The sequence below is a fragment of the Myotis brandtii genome, unplaced genomic scaffold, assembly GCF_000412655.1.
Source record: "Myotis brandtii unplaced genomic scaffold, ASM41265v1 scaffold30, whole genome shotgun sequence".
Lineage (NCBI taxonomy): Eukaryota > Metazoa > Chordata > Mammalia > Chiroptera > Vespertilionidae > Myotis > Myotis brandtii.
This window is the reverse complement of record NW_005361458.1, coordinates 878,070-892,293: the sequence shown is the minus strand read 5'-3', so window position 1 is coordinate 892,293 and position 14,224 is coordinate 878,070. Positions and strand designations below refer to the sequence as shown.

The following is a 14,224-nucleotide window of genomic DNA, read 5'->3' as shown; positions in this document are numbered from 1 at the left end:
TCAGGTGTTTGGCCAGGAGGAGGCAATAACATGTAGATTAAGATGCGCTGAGCTGTCTGGCAGCAAGCAGTCATCCCTTTTCAGGTTTGGGGAAATGCCCTTGCCACTCCAGATGATTCAGCCCTGCTACATGCTTGAATTGGCTTCTGGCACCCTTCCTCTCTGAAATCAATAAAAAAATATTTAAAAAATAAAATTAAAAAAAAAAGGGACTCCCTGTTAAACTTCATTTTTTTTTTTGGTGGCAGCCTTTTTTTTTTTTTTTTAAATATATTTTTATTGATTTTTTACAGAGAGGAAGGGAGAGGAAGAGAGAGTTAGAAACATCTATGAGAGAGAAACATCGATCAGCTGCCTCCTGCACGCCCCCCCACTGGGGATGTGCCCGCAACCAAGGTACATGCCCTTGACCGGAATCGAACCTGGGACCTTTCAGTCCGCAGGCTGACTTTCTATCCACTGAGCAAAACCGGTTAGGGCTAAACTTCGTTTTTAACTTTTTAAGAAACTGCCAAATTGTTTTCCAAAGTGATGGAACAATTTTGTATTCTCACCAGCGGTATATGAAGCTTCCTGTTTCTCTTCATTTTTGTCAAGATTTGTTATTGTCTATCTTTTTTACTTTAGCCATTCTATTGGGTGTGATGTGGTATCCCATTGTGGTTTTTATTTGCATTTTCCTAATGACTAATATCTTTTCATGGGCTATTGGCTATTTGTATACTTTATTTTGAAAAATATTGATTCAAATCTTCTGCTGAATTTATCGTTTTTTGGTGAGTTGTCCTAGTTCTTCATACTGTTTTCTGGATACTAGACCCTTATAAGATGTATGACTTGCAAATATTTTCTTGTATTCTGTAGGGTTTTTTTACTTTGATAGTGTTCTTTGCTTATTTTTAATTTTGATAAAGTCAAATTGCATATGCCTGATATCTGTGATATAGCATATGGAGGACATATGTACATGTGTATATAAAATTAGGACCTTTCAGAAGAGTACTTATTTGAATTGAATTTCTGAGTGGTCAAAACTTAATTCAGAGGAAAAAGTAAAAAGCCATTATAAGGCATTCCATGCTGGAATCCTTTGTAATGCAAAAGGCAATTCAGTAAGTTCAAGTATTTTCTAATGATTTCAAAAAATAGCTTTCTGAACTTCTCTCTAACTATTGTCTCCTTTGAATATGTAAATAGTAATTCTTAGTGTCCAATGCTGAAAATACTGTTGAATTCCAGATAGGGAATAGGACTTCCTTCTTTCTTGCGAATCTGTTGAGGGACTCACTATCCAGTTTGGTATTACTCAGAGAGAAAAATGTTTCTAATTCTCAGAGTAAGCTCTGTCTCTTGTGTGTGTTTTTTAAAAAAAATCAGTGGAAGTGCAATTTATTTATTATTTCTTTGGTTGTTCGTGCGTTTGGTGTCATATCTAATAAATCCTTGCCTAATCCAAAGTCATGAAGATTTAACCTATGTTTTCTTATAAGAGTTTTATAGTTTAGTTTTTGGTCCATTTGAGTTAAATTTTCAATATGATAAGGCAGGGGTCCAAGCTCAAACTTTTGCTTCCGGATATCCAGTTTTCCCAATACCATTTGTTGAAAAGACTGTTCTGAACCCATTTAATTGTCTTGGCATCTTTGTTGAAAATCCATTGTTCATAAATGTAATGGCTTTTCTATATTGAATCTTTTCTCCACATTGTTGCCAGTGGTTATTCTAAACTGTAGATGTGATCATGTATTTCTACTACTGAAATGTTTTCAATGGCTTCCATAGGTCATAAGAAAAAAGACCAAATCTGACTGTGCACAGTGTGCTAGAGAGAGTAGGGGCTATGGGATAGGCATAGTTCGTTTTTAATCTGGTACCAACCTTTTATGAAAAGTTAGACCTAGGACATATTCCGAAACTGCAGTTAGAGTGTAAACCTGACTCTGGCAGGGACCTTGCCTGAACTGCTCACCACCAGAAATCTAGCCTGATCACAGAGCCCAATATATCACCCACATGCAGAAAATATTCATTGAGCGGTGAATGAATCTCAGTTTCCTCATCTTCAGAATCAAGGTTATTATAACTATTTCATAAGGTTCTGATCAATGTTACATTACATCATTTAGCCATTATTGTAGGTATTCCATAAGCACTTGGGGAGTGAGATAAGCTGATGTCACTTTGAGCCTTGGGTGACAAAAACTATTTAATTTTGAGTTATTATTATAACACTAGAGGCCCGGTGCACGAATTCGTGCATGAGTGGGGTCCCTTGGCCTGGCTGGCAATTGGGGCCAATCAGGGCGGGCTGGCTGGGTGGAGGGACTGCAGGAGGTTGGCCAGCTGCAAGAGGTTGGCTGTAGGAGTTCACTGACCACCAGGGGGCAGGTCCTGCATTGTGCGTCTGCCCCCTGGTGGTCAGTGCTCATCATAGCAACTGGTCAACCGATTTGTTTGGTCAACCAGTCATAACAGTTGCTTAGGCTTTTATATATTCCGGTATAGATTTTTTAAAATGTAAAGCAAAGGCAGTTTGGCAGAATAATATAGGGATGGAAGATGACCAGATGAACTAATTATTTGGGTAAATTGAATATTAAGGAGTTATCCAAACAACTCAACATGGATTTTAATTAGTTATCTCTGAAACTTCAAAAAATGTATCTATGGTGATTCCTCTGGGTGCAAAAACAGCGTGTTGAAAACCCAGATTCCAACAAATAGTTGTAGTGTGAGAAGATTGAGGGAGTGTCCTACACAAGCAATTTCAGTGTATCAGCAGCAGCAGGCATGATTGCAACCCCTGTGGCTTTTGCCAACCTGGGTGGGGATGGAGGAGGGACAAGGGAGATCTTCTAAGCTGTGTGTCCACCAAAACGCAATGCAGCCAGCAGGGCGGCCTCTCTGAGTTGTAAAGGCAGCATTTCAGTGCGTAACCATCACTGTGAATGATGTGTGACTCCTGACACAGCTGTGGGGGTTTTGTGCCAGGCAGAGTGAGTTAGTGGGAAAGTGTGTGGAGGTAACCAGACCATTTAGACCTGAAGAGAAGCCTGTGCCTCTAGTAGGAAGAAAACAGGTGATAAAGCCATTTGCCTGCATAGTATAGGAAATCACTGTGACTCACTATCTAGGCCACCAGGCAGACTGTGCTGTCCTTCTTCCCTGAGACAGCATTTTCTGATGTAATAGCAATGTGAACAGGGTGTGGGTATATGTGAATGGATTGGGAGTGGATCGAGGAAGAATTAAAGGGAATTCTTAACAAATGGAGGGTGTGGAGTATATGAACACACACACACACACACACACACACACACACACACACTTTAATAGAAGGAGAATACAAACATTTTCACCGGAGCCAAAATGTTCCTCTAGCTTGTGGGCTTAAAAAATAATCCATCCGGGTTAGGTGCTTGGCATGCTGCATGTGGAAAGCTTTTATGTTTTGTCATCCCTGTTTTAAGGAGTCTTCACTGTCAGCACTGAGAAGGTGAGTGAGCTCACAGCTGGGCGGGCAGAAGGGAGAGGTGCTTGTCATTTTGTCTGCACACAGAGACTACGAAAATTCTCAGGAGTGCAGTTTAAAGCAAAGAATCTAAGCACACCACCGTTTCATTTTCTTTCCCCCCCACATATGTTTCCCTCAAGTTTCTATGGCAACAGTGTGGCGATTCAGTATGTTAGGATTGGACCTTTACCTTTGTTTAGAAAAGCCATCTGCAACTGGATTAGGGCTGCAGTACATGATCGAATTGAGATGTTTTCATTAAGAGCTGACAAGGTGCCTGATGATTGCTGAGTTTTATGTAAATTTGCGGTCTAGCTGATGACTAGATACATAAAGTTGTCCAGAGGTTTGTGTCATGGGAGAGGTTTAGTTCAGTTGAAAGACATCTAAGTATACAGAGTCTCAAAGAGAGGTTAAATTTGGGGAGAATTCTATTAGGCTATGATTTTAGTGGGATGTGATCATGGAAAGTCAGAAAATTGCTTTATATTTCCCGTTAAGCTATTAATGGGCCCTCGGGGTAATGAGATTTGCATTTATAAACACAGCACCAATGATAGTATTTCTGGATGTCTTCTGTGTTAGTAGAAACACCCTCAAGTTGTAGAATTTGAATTAAAATATTGAACGTGTTATATAACTCACCATCTCATGAAATTGGGAATCACTAGGATTCCACAAATTAAGCAATTCAACTACAAACAGATGTTAAGAATCTTGATCTCTCTCTCACCCTCCCTCCCCCCCTCTTGCTTGCTCACTACCCCCTAATCCTAATCTCTCTTCCTCTATTGCCCCAGAAAATAACTAAAAAGTAGATATTTAGGCTACAGGGTAACCCTAACATAGAGATGACCTTGACAAAGAAGAGCAGAAGGAAGGTAAACATAGAAGACTTTTGGATCTTATTTAAAAATACCAAGGTACAAATTATTTATTTTGAAAAAGGAGGGATCTATATTTTGCATGTATTACAATAAAAACATAGAAATAATCTATAAAAGTTTTTACAAATACATCAGGATTATAAGTATGTCTCCTTATTGATTTTTTTCCAAATAATGTGCAAAATTTCTTATTTTAATAATGCATTATTTTTCTAGTGGTATAGTCTGTTTTATATCTATATCTGGGGAAGAATAAACTCTGGTCAGCCTAGCATAATATTATGATTAAAGAAGACAGAGGCTCAGCTGCTAAATGTATTTTTTAACGCAGTTCTTACTGGTTCTAAACTATGAAATCCTAAAAGCCTCTGGTAGAAATATGTTTCCTGGAAGTTCATGTCATCACAGGAGTGAGGTTCATAATCATAGACTGGTAGGGCTGGAGGAGAATTCAGGAGCATTTTTGCACTACACCCATTTGACAGATGAAAACGTTGCAGTCCAAAGGAGAATGAGGGTTTATCCCAGATCACATAGTTTTCTGGGGCAGAGCTGGGACTGGACAAAAGTTACCTCAAAGAACTCAAGACACCCACAGAGACCTTCTCTCCTCACCTCATGTCTTTCCTCCTCATCTTTTCAATTACATCCCTTTTCTGAAGGCATTTGTCTTTTGTTTGTATCAATTCATAGTTGAGGGCTTCCTTAAGCAAGAAGACATAAGGATGGTTACATTTTTTAAAACTTCTATATTTTTAGTAAGTTAATCATATTTATAGTAAAACAGCAGAATAGTAAATGCATCATAAACAGAAGAGCATCTGTCCTCCATATAGCACCAACTTTTTACAAGAGAGGGTGGATGACTGTGAGTTCCTTCTCAACCATGAGATCCTGAAATTCTGAGTCAGAACAGGAAAATGGCTTGAGTATGGGATGTTATCTGGTGTGTGGCTCACAGCCAGCAGGAGCTAATTTGAGGTTTATAAACCTTTCCTGTTACCCCAGGAAACAGAGAGGAAGGTGAGTTTATCTAAGGAGGTACTTCCAGTAACTGTCTCTTGTCTACACTCGTTACTCTGAGTTACCCCTTTGCAGGCCTGCTTTGGCTCCTTTAGGTCCCATGCACTGGGCCTTTGACAAGGCAGTGTGGCCCTGAACTTAAGGTGCAGCACCCTCATCCCACTGCAGGACACTGGCTCAGAGAGGAGTGTAGGGCCCCACCTCCTGTGGAACCTACAGCCTCCTGCTAACTCCTTGCCATCACAGTCACCTTCAAGCTTCTCTCCTTGCTAGACAGGCCTCTTGCCTCCTCGGGCATATCTTTACTTTGCATTGCCTGTGGGAGAGCAGGAAGCACCATGGCCATAGAGAAGCTATTGCTTTCTGAAATGGAAAAAAAGGGGTTTTCTAAGAGAACAAACAGAAAGTGATATTTAATAAGTGCTGCTACTGCATTCTTTTATTCTGTGGCTTTTATTTCCTTAACCCTTTTAAGCAGTTGTCCTGCTGATGTTTCTTATGAAAGCCTAACCAATTCTATACGTAGATACGTTTGTCATGCCCTACTGGGTGGAGTCAGGCTGACAGGGGCTGGTATAGAATGTTCATTCAGTTGTCCAGTAAGGGTCCAGACTTTAGTAGGCCTCTAATTGCATGTTTTTTTTCTATTTTACAATTTATGTTTACAGAGAGAAGCTAGCAATTTTTAAAAAATATATATTTTATTGACTTTTTACAGAGAGGAAAGGAGAGGGATAGAGAGTTAGAAACATCGATGAGTGAGAAACATCCATCAGCTGCCTCCTGCACACCCCCTACTGGGGATGTGCCTGCAACCAAGGTACATGCCCTTGACCAGAATCGAACCTGGGACCTTTCAGTCCGCAGGCCAACGCTCCATCCACTGAGCCAAACCAGCCAGGGTGAAGCTAGCAATTTTTAAAATGACATTGCTTAAGTGACCATTTTAGATGGTCAGGAAAATACATTATTAAAGTATTTAGAGCCCGGCTGGTGTTGCTCAGTGGTTGAATGTTGACCCATGAACCAGGAGGAGGTCATGGTTTGATTCCCAATCAGGGCACATGCCTGGGTTGTGGGCTCAATCCCCAGTAGGGAGCATGCAGGAGGCAGCTGAAAGATGATTCTCATCATTGATGTTTCTATCTCTCTTTCCCTCTCCCTTTTTCTCTCTGAAATCAATAAGATCATACATTTTAAAAACGTATTTAAAGAAAATGAGGAATACAAACTATGAAATAAGATATAAAAACCAGCGTTACCACCGGACACATAGGAAACATTTTTCCCCCCAACAGACAGTGATCTCCTCCAACTCCCGTAGGCACAATGAATGATCAGTTTCTCTACCACAACCTCAGAACATGAGCAGAGATAGCACAAACAAGGGCAGTCCCCCTGTTGTTGGGCAGCTTACGTGTCCATCATCAATTTGTTGGGCTTCCTTGAAAAGTATTTGCCATTTTGGTTCATGGTTTCCCTCAGTTCCATCAGAAACTAAAACCTGGGTGGCCTGGAAGCCCCCTGAGCATGTTAAGAAACCAGAGAAGCCAACGTCGCCAAGGTGTAACCAATCGTAGAACTAGACAATGCCTTCCAAAGGGAGTTTGGCTGGAACCTTGCTGTCCTCAAGAAAGGCCCCATTTGGCTCTAAATCCTGTATTCTTTCCACAACACCACTCTACCTAAGGCATAAGTCTTCGTGTCTGGCCATTCTGGGGTCTTATTTATTTTGACTAAGATATTTAAGAACGTTTCGATAAATTATTTTAACTTTTCTCCCCACATTTTATGGTGCAGAGGTCACTTGGGGATTCTCCGGGAACAAAACCCAAAATTACACCAATATTTCTATGGGAAATTAGTCTTTGAATAATATTGTTTTAAATAAACTGACATCTCCAAGAACATGACGGCAGCATTATTGAAGTAAAGGTTGTATGAGTGCTGAGGGATCCTGAGCAGAGGTGTGGTCATCCCTTGTGAAGGCTTCTTGGAGAAGGTCAATGTCATGTGATGTGGGCGGGCATCAAGGGACGAGAGGTTTAGTAGAAAGGAGGCAGGGCGTTCTCTTCTGAGCTTTCACTTGGAGCTGCCAGGACACTCTCTTCTTGAAGTTCTCTCTGCTAGTCCCCCATAGATTCTCTAGGGCTTCTCATTTCGTCTTTCCTTTCAGTGGACCCTGTTGTGGCCATTCTGTATAGTAATTGTCATCTTTACCAGGGAGTTTATGTTCTTAGCAAATCTAGGATGACCAGTCCTGAATAAATAAAATGAAGAAGAAAGACCATTGAGTTTGGCTTCAGAAAGCCTAGTTTAGCCTCTGGGTGGACTTGTATGAGCTCGCTCATCTCCCTCTGGTTGGTTTCTTCATCTACACAAACTGAACAGGTGAGATTAGATGATCACAGTGAGTTCTTCAGAAGGAAAGTGAAGCAGCTCACCTCCAGGCTTGTGTTTTGTAACTTCAGTGATGATTTCTGAATTTATAGAACCACTTCTGGTCCACATTTTCATCTACTAAGGAATAGGCACCTTTTCCTTATGTGTCTTTCCAGCCCTAAAGTGCACAAAGTTCACCTTAGCAATCATGGTCTTCCCCACTAAACAAGATCCCCCTACTTCATTTCCCATTCCCCAAACCTGCTATCTCCAGGCACCCAGCATAAATCCTTATGGTCTTTTCTAAACCACCTTTTTCCTTTATCACCCACATCTTATCAGTTACCCAGTCTGTCATATTTTCTTTTAAAATACCTCATGTGTTTGTGTTTATTTCTTCCTGTCTGTTCTGTGTGTGTGTGTTTGTGCAAAAATATACATAACACATAATTTACCATTTTAACCCTTTTTATTATTTTTTTATTGATTTCAGAGAGGAAAGGAGAGGGAGAGAGAGATGACGAGAGAGAATCATTGATCAGCTGCCTCCTACACTCCCCCTATTGTGGACCGAGCTCGCAATCCATGCATGTGGAATTGAACTACAACCTCCTTGCTCATAGGTCAATGCTCAAGCATTGAGCCACATTGACCAGGCTTTACCCTTTTTAATTACAATTCCCTGGCATTAAGCATATTCACACTTTGTGTAACTATCAGAGCTACCCATCTCCAGAACTTTTCCATTGCCCCAAACTAAAACTCTGTATCCATTTAATAATATCTTCATGTCTATTTTTAAATGGCATGTTAGAGCACCTTAGAATATCAGAGCAAAATGGATTCTTCAAGATCATCTACCACAACCCTTTACTTGACAGCTGACATATGGTAACCACAGCCCAGATGGGCTAAACCATGCAGCACTAGGCTTTTATTCTACTCCCCCTGGATTGCATAACTCCTCTCCTAGCTGGCTTCTGTGCCTCTGGCAACTCCAGCTTCCCATATATCATGTTCATTACTTCAAACAGATTCTACTTATTACCCTCTTTTTTCCGCTCTCCCCCAAAACAAAAGCTTCACAGTCACATCTCACTCATACATCCAGTCTCATTTCCCACAATTTTCATTGCACATCCTCTACTAGGCCAGGTTAGTGGGCCCTCCATGCGTGCACATGCACGCATTCACACACACACACACACACACACACACAAATACATACACTTGTGTGTGTGTGTGTGTGTGTGTGTGTACATAACCTGTTTATGTTCTGTCCTCTTAGACTCAGGTTCAGGAACTTGCCTGGGACTTCAGATCCAGGGTTCCAACTGTCTCCCAGAGGCCCCGGTTAGGTCAGTACCTTATCTGATGCAGTGAGGTCGCCTTGCTCTCCCTCCAGATGGTCAGTCCAGCTCCAGCCACTGCTCCTTCTCTATCTTCTGCTCTAGCAACAATAACTACCAGCATTATTGGGTTAGGGTTCCAGGATAACCCTTTTATCAAATATTTCATTGAATTCTCAGTTTTCTCCACTTTGCAAATCCAACAACTAAGTATTGCATTAGTGATTTTCAGTCCTGGCTGCACATTAAACTCACCTGGGGTGGTATTAAAAATTACCAATGTTCAGGCTTCATTGCTTGAGTTTTTGATTGTTGGTCTGGGATGAGACCCAGAAGCAGTGTAACTTATTCAAGGTCACACAGACAGTAAATGGTGGAACTTGCATTCAAACCCAGGTCACACTATGGCTTCAGAACTCAAGCTCTTTAAAAAAATATATTTTATTGATTTCAGAGAGGAAGGGAGAGAGAGATAGATAGAAATACCATGATGAGAGAGAATCATTGATTGAATGCTTCCTGCATGCCCCACACTGGAGATCAAGCCCACAACCCAGACATGTGCCCTGAGGAGGAATTGAACCATGACTTCCTGGTTCATAGGTCAATGAGCCACTGACCCACACCAGTTGGGCAGAACTCAAGCTCTTAATCCAGGGTTCTCAGCCCTAGTTTGGATCAGAACCACCTGTGAATCTGTAAATTGCATATATTTGGGGAGATTTTGATGGGGGCAGGGTTAGAGATACTTATAAGATTAAGAAAAGAAGCAGATAGACAAAAATAATTCCTTAGATGACTCTAAAGCTCAACTAAAATTGAGAACTTGGCCTTAGTCATGATGCAATATTACATCTCTTTGTATCCGATTCAGCAAATGCATGATGATCTCATCCTATGTAATAAAGAGGGAATATGCTAACTGACCCTCATGCCTTCGCAAAGATGACGGCACCCACAGCCAATAAGGAGGGAATATGCTAATTGACTGCCATGCCCTCAAAGATGGCGGGGCCCATAGCCACAAGATGGCAGCGCCCAGTCCCCTCAGCCCCGCCAGGGCATGCGGCAAGGCCGGGCCCGCCACTAGGCAAGCCAGGCTGCTCCATGCACCTGCCTCTAGAGTCCTCCAGTCCCCTCATCCCCCCAGCCACCCAGGGCGGGCCCGCGGCGCAGGTAACCAGGACCGGCCAAGGCTTGCGCTGCCGGTAGTGGCAGCAGCAGAGGTGTGGTGGGGGCATCATCTCCCCCTGACCGCTGGGTTGCCTCCCACCCCTGAGAGCTCCTGGACTGTGAGAGGGGGCAGGCCGGGCTGAGGGACCCCCCTCCAGTGCATGAATTTTCATGCACCGGGCCTGTAGTCTATGAATAAAAAGGCATTTGTGTGCAGGGTGGCATGTTGGAAAGGTTGGGAGAAGATTGAATAACAGTATTGATGTTGTATTGTTGAATATTAAGGAATGAAAATGGGACATGTAATTCTTGAAGTAACCTACATTTGCAAGCCATTATTGGAAATAAACTCCCATTAAACCATATCTTTGCAAGTCTAAATTGGCACAATGCAATTCTGACCATTTACTAGGAACTTCACATATGGAAGTAAGTATCCATAGTGAAAGGAAATAGGCCTATGACCCGAGAGCTTTACTGTAAAGATTTGTGACGCTCTGAATGCAAGAATTGACAAGGACGTCCAGTGTCCGGCTACTTATTTGAACTACTACAGAGGCAAGTTTGTTGCTGCTGCATGTCATGGGTACCACTTGAATATTAATATCATTAAGCTGATGTCTCGGGAGCTCAGCCATTATCCTATTTTGGCTTCAGATTCAATTGTGGTTATTGACAAATGGTGGGATGGGAGCAGAGATTGACTTTGCTGCAAGAAAGAGGCTGTAAGAGTATGATGTCTCCAAGGGCCCTGTAAGTAGGGCAGTTACATAATTTGTTGAGATGAATTAAGTGGTAGTCATCCTAATGTTTGACATTCACAGGTTCTTCCCATAGTACTAGGCATTCAACTGAAGCACATATTTGACACTGAAGAAGTACTGTTCTATGTAATGTGCCCAAAACTTGTCAGTGGGTGTGGTGGCTTTTTCCTTAAAGTAAACAAACAGCCTGAGAATTACCAAAGTCATTATAGAATAGAGGGAAATGAATTCACTAGAGAAATGAAGCCAAAGCATCAGAAATGATACCTTGATCCTCAAAATAGGAAGCAGAGAGGCAGGGTTTGTTGTGGAGACAGACACTTCTTTCAGCAGTGACAGCTAGGGCATCAGCCAACAGAGGACAGCCAGAAAGACTAAACATCACCTAAACCTGTAGGGAAGAAGGCAGTGTCAATACAAAATTGAACCACTATTTCACCTAGTAAATCACACTGTTTTTTTCACTTAAAGAAAAGTCATGACCCAACAGGGGAAGCGGTGATGTTTGTTGTTGCCTTTCCTCTTGTCATGGTTGGAACACCTGGTTTTCACCTGGGCATATTCTGTCTCTGTTTATTGTCTGGTTAAATGAGATATTTCAATATTGCTGATTACAAACATCTGACTGAAAGGCAACCTGCATGTGTAACTCCATATATGGCATCTGCTCTGGTTCAGTGATGAGAATAAAACAGTACAGGAGGGAAATAGGTTACAACTGAATTGTTACAAAGGAGCACTTCATACATATTATACATCCAGATCAAGTTTTCTAGGATAAGCTTCAACACAAAAAACAGTGTTTAATAAGATTCATGAGACTATCAGGAAAGCAACTACTGCAGAATACATGACCAGAGACTCAAAATACTTTAAAGTGCCTTCGAAAAAAAATAATTTTCTAAGGAACCAGACTGCAGGAAAGGAAGGCAGGCAGTGCCCACGAGTGAAGATCTTACCAAAACAATAAGAACAAGCAAATACTTGAAATCAGTTGTTAGTGAGATGGTTAGAAAGGAAACATAATTTTGCAACAAAGTAATGAATATTTAAAAAATGAACTACAGTTAAAAAATGCTTTGCTTGCCCTAACTGGTTTTGCTCAGTGGATAGAGCTTCGGCCTGTGGACTGAAGGGTCCCAGGTTCGATTCCGGTCAAGGGCATGTACCTTGGTTGCAGGCACATCCCCAGTAGAGAGTGTGCAGGAGGCAGCTGATCGATGTTTCTCTCTCATCTATGTTTCTAACTCTCTATCCCTCTCCCCTCCTCTCTGTAAAAAAATCAATAAAATATATTTTTTAAAAATGCATTGCTTATTAACAGGACCTTACTTGATATTTTTTTCCATTGAGGTGCAAAGCACTTAATCACTGTTTACAACATTTTAAGATGTATTTCAGTTTGATCCAGGTTGTTAAATTTGAACTTGTCATGTGGACCTTCCACAGGTTACTGATGTGTGTTTACTTGAGCCTCGATTTTCCTGGAGTCTAAACAGTAACTATGCAGAGATGTTTATGCACAGGCTGGGGACAGTGGCAGCTGGCAGATGGTGACAATATGGACCTCCTTTTCCTCCTTCTTGCCTCCCCCTCTTCTTTCTCTTTCTCTTTCACCACTATCATCACTGCCTTTGTTCCTTCCAGCTCTCGTATTGTGCACAATTTTGTCAGATGTCACAGAAAACATTACAGAATGACACTGTCAGGAAAGCAACTATTGTGGAATATAAAACCAGTGATTCAAAATTTCATGCTTTTGAAAAAAATGTATTTACTATGCACAGTAATGCTGGAAGGAAGTAAAGCAGTGCTCATTGGCCAGAAGGTGCACAGTTGCCTCATCAGTTAGTCATCAAGAATGTAGGGCTTTCTTTTATGTATTGAGAGCTTTCATACACGTATGGCCAGCAGGAGAGCAGCAGCCTCAGACACTCAGGAAAAGGAGACCTGATGATACCCATCCAGGGAGCGATGGTGGGCACAGCTGGTGCTAAAGTAGCACATCTCTAAAAGGTCGTTTGCAAAGTGTGATGAAATAATACATTTGAAAAGCTCATTATGTTTATCCATTGGAAAGGTTAAGGGTATGTTGTTGTGTAATAACCTCCACTCTCTTTCTCTGACTGTAGACATGTAGTGCTGTCAGTCTAAGGAGGGACCAATATTGTCACCACAGCTCACCTGTAAGCAGTGCCCTCCAGTCATGAGGTGCCACACTGCAGGCCGTACCCTCACAGTCTCCTGAGAGAGACAGCATTTCTTTCTTTAAAAATCAAAGAATCAAAGGTAAAGATTAATTCATTTATTTACCTAGGACCGTGGTTGGCAAACTGCGGCTCGCGAGCCACATGCGGCTCTTTGGCCCCTTGAGTGTGGCTCTTCCTAAGCCTTAGGAGTACCCTAATTAAGTTAATAACAGTGTACCTACCTATATAGTTTAAGTTTAAAAAATTTGGCTCTCAAAAGAAATTTCAATCGTTGTACTGTTGATATTTGGCTCTGTTGACTAATGAGTTTGCCGACCACTGGCCTAGGATCATGTAGCTGGGATTTCAGAGCCAAGATTCAAATTGTCTTACTCCGTGATGCATGCCCTGCACTACCTCCCTCTCAGCCATGTAATACTGATGTGGAAGAAGGTAATACGAACATACAAGACTCTGCGAATCAAGTAAGTTGCACAGGAGTTCACAAATCTGGCTACATCAGAATCACTTGGGTAGCTTATTAAGAATAAAGATTTCCAAGGAATACCTTAGAGAGTCTGATTAAGAAGATCAGACATATACCTTGGGAATCATTTTCATAATGCTCCCAGGTGATTCAGATGTAGGCTGTCAACAACAGTCAGAAAGCGCTGGATGACATAGTACACGCATGCAAGTGCATTTAGGCAAGGAGGCTTCGTTCTCTAAAAACACTACATTCAAAAGGTATGTCGGTATTAGTGGTATAAAGTGAATACTGAGAACAGCCTCTGACTTGATAAGCATGTAAAGAGAGACAGATTAGTGAACAGGTAACCAGAGTGTACAGGAAAAGCACTTTCACAGAGGAAGGCAAAAGGAAGGGGAAGGGCAGCCTCTATGTGTGGAAGTCAGCAAAGGCTTTGCAGAGGGGATGACATGT

General features: G+C 41.6%; 1 pseudogene; it reads right to left on the bottom strand.

The window, feature by feature from the left end:
* LOC102239705 overlaps window positions 1-14,224 on the bottom strand; it is a 76,555-nt pseudogene that overhangs the window by 18,439 nt on the left and 43,892 nt on the right.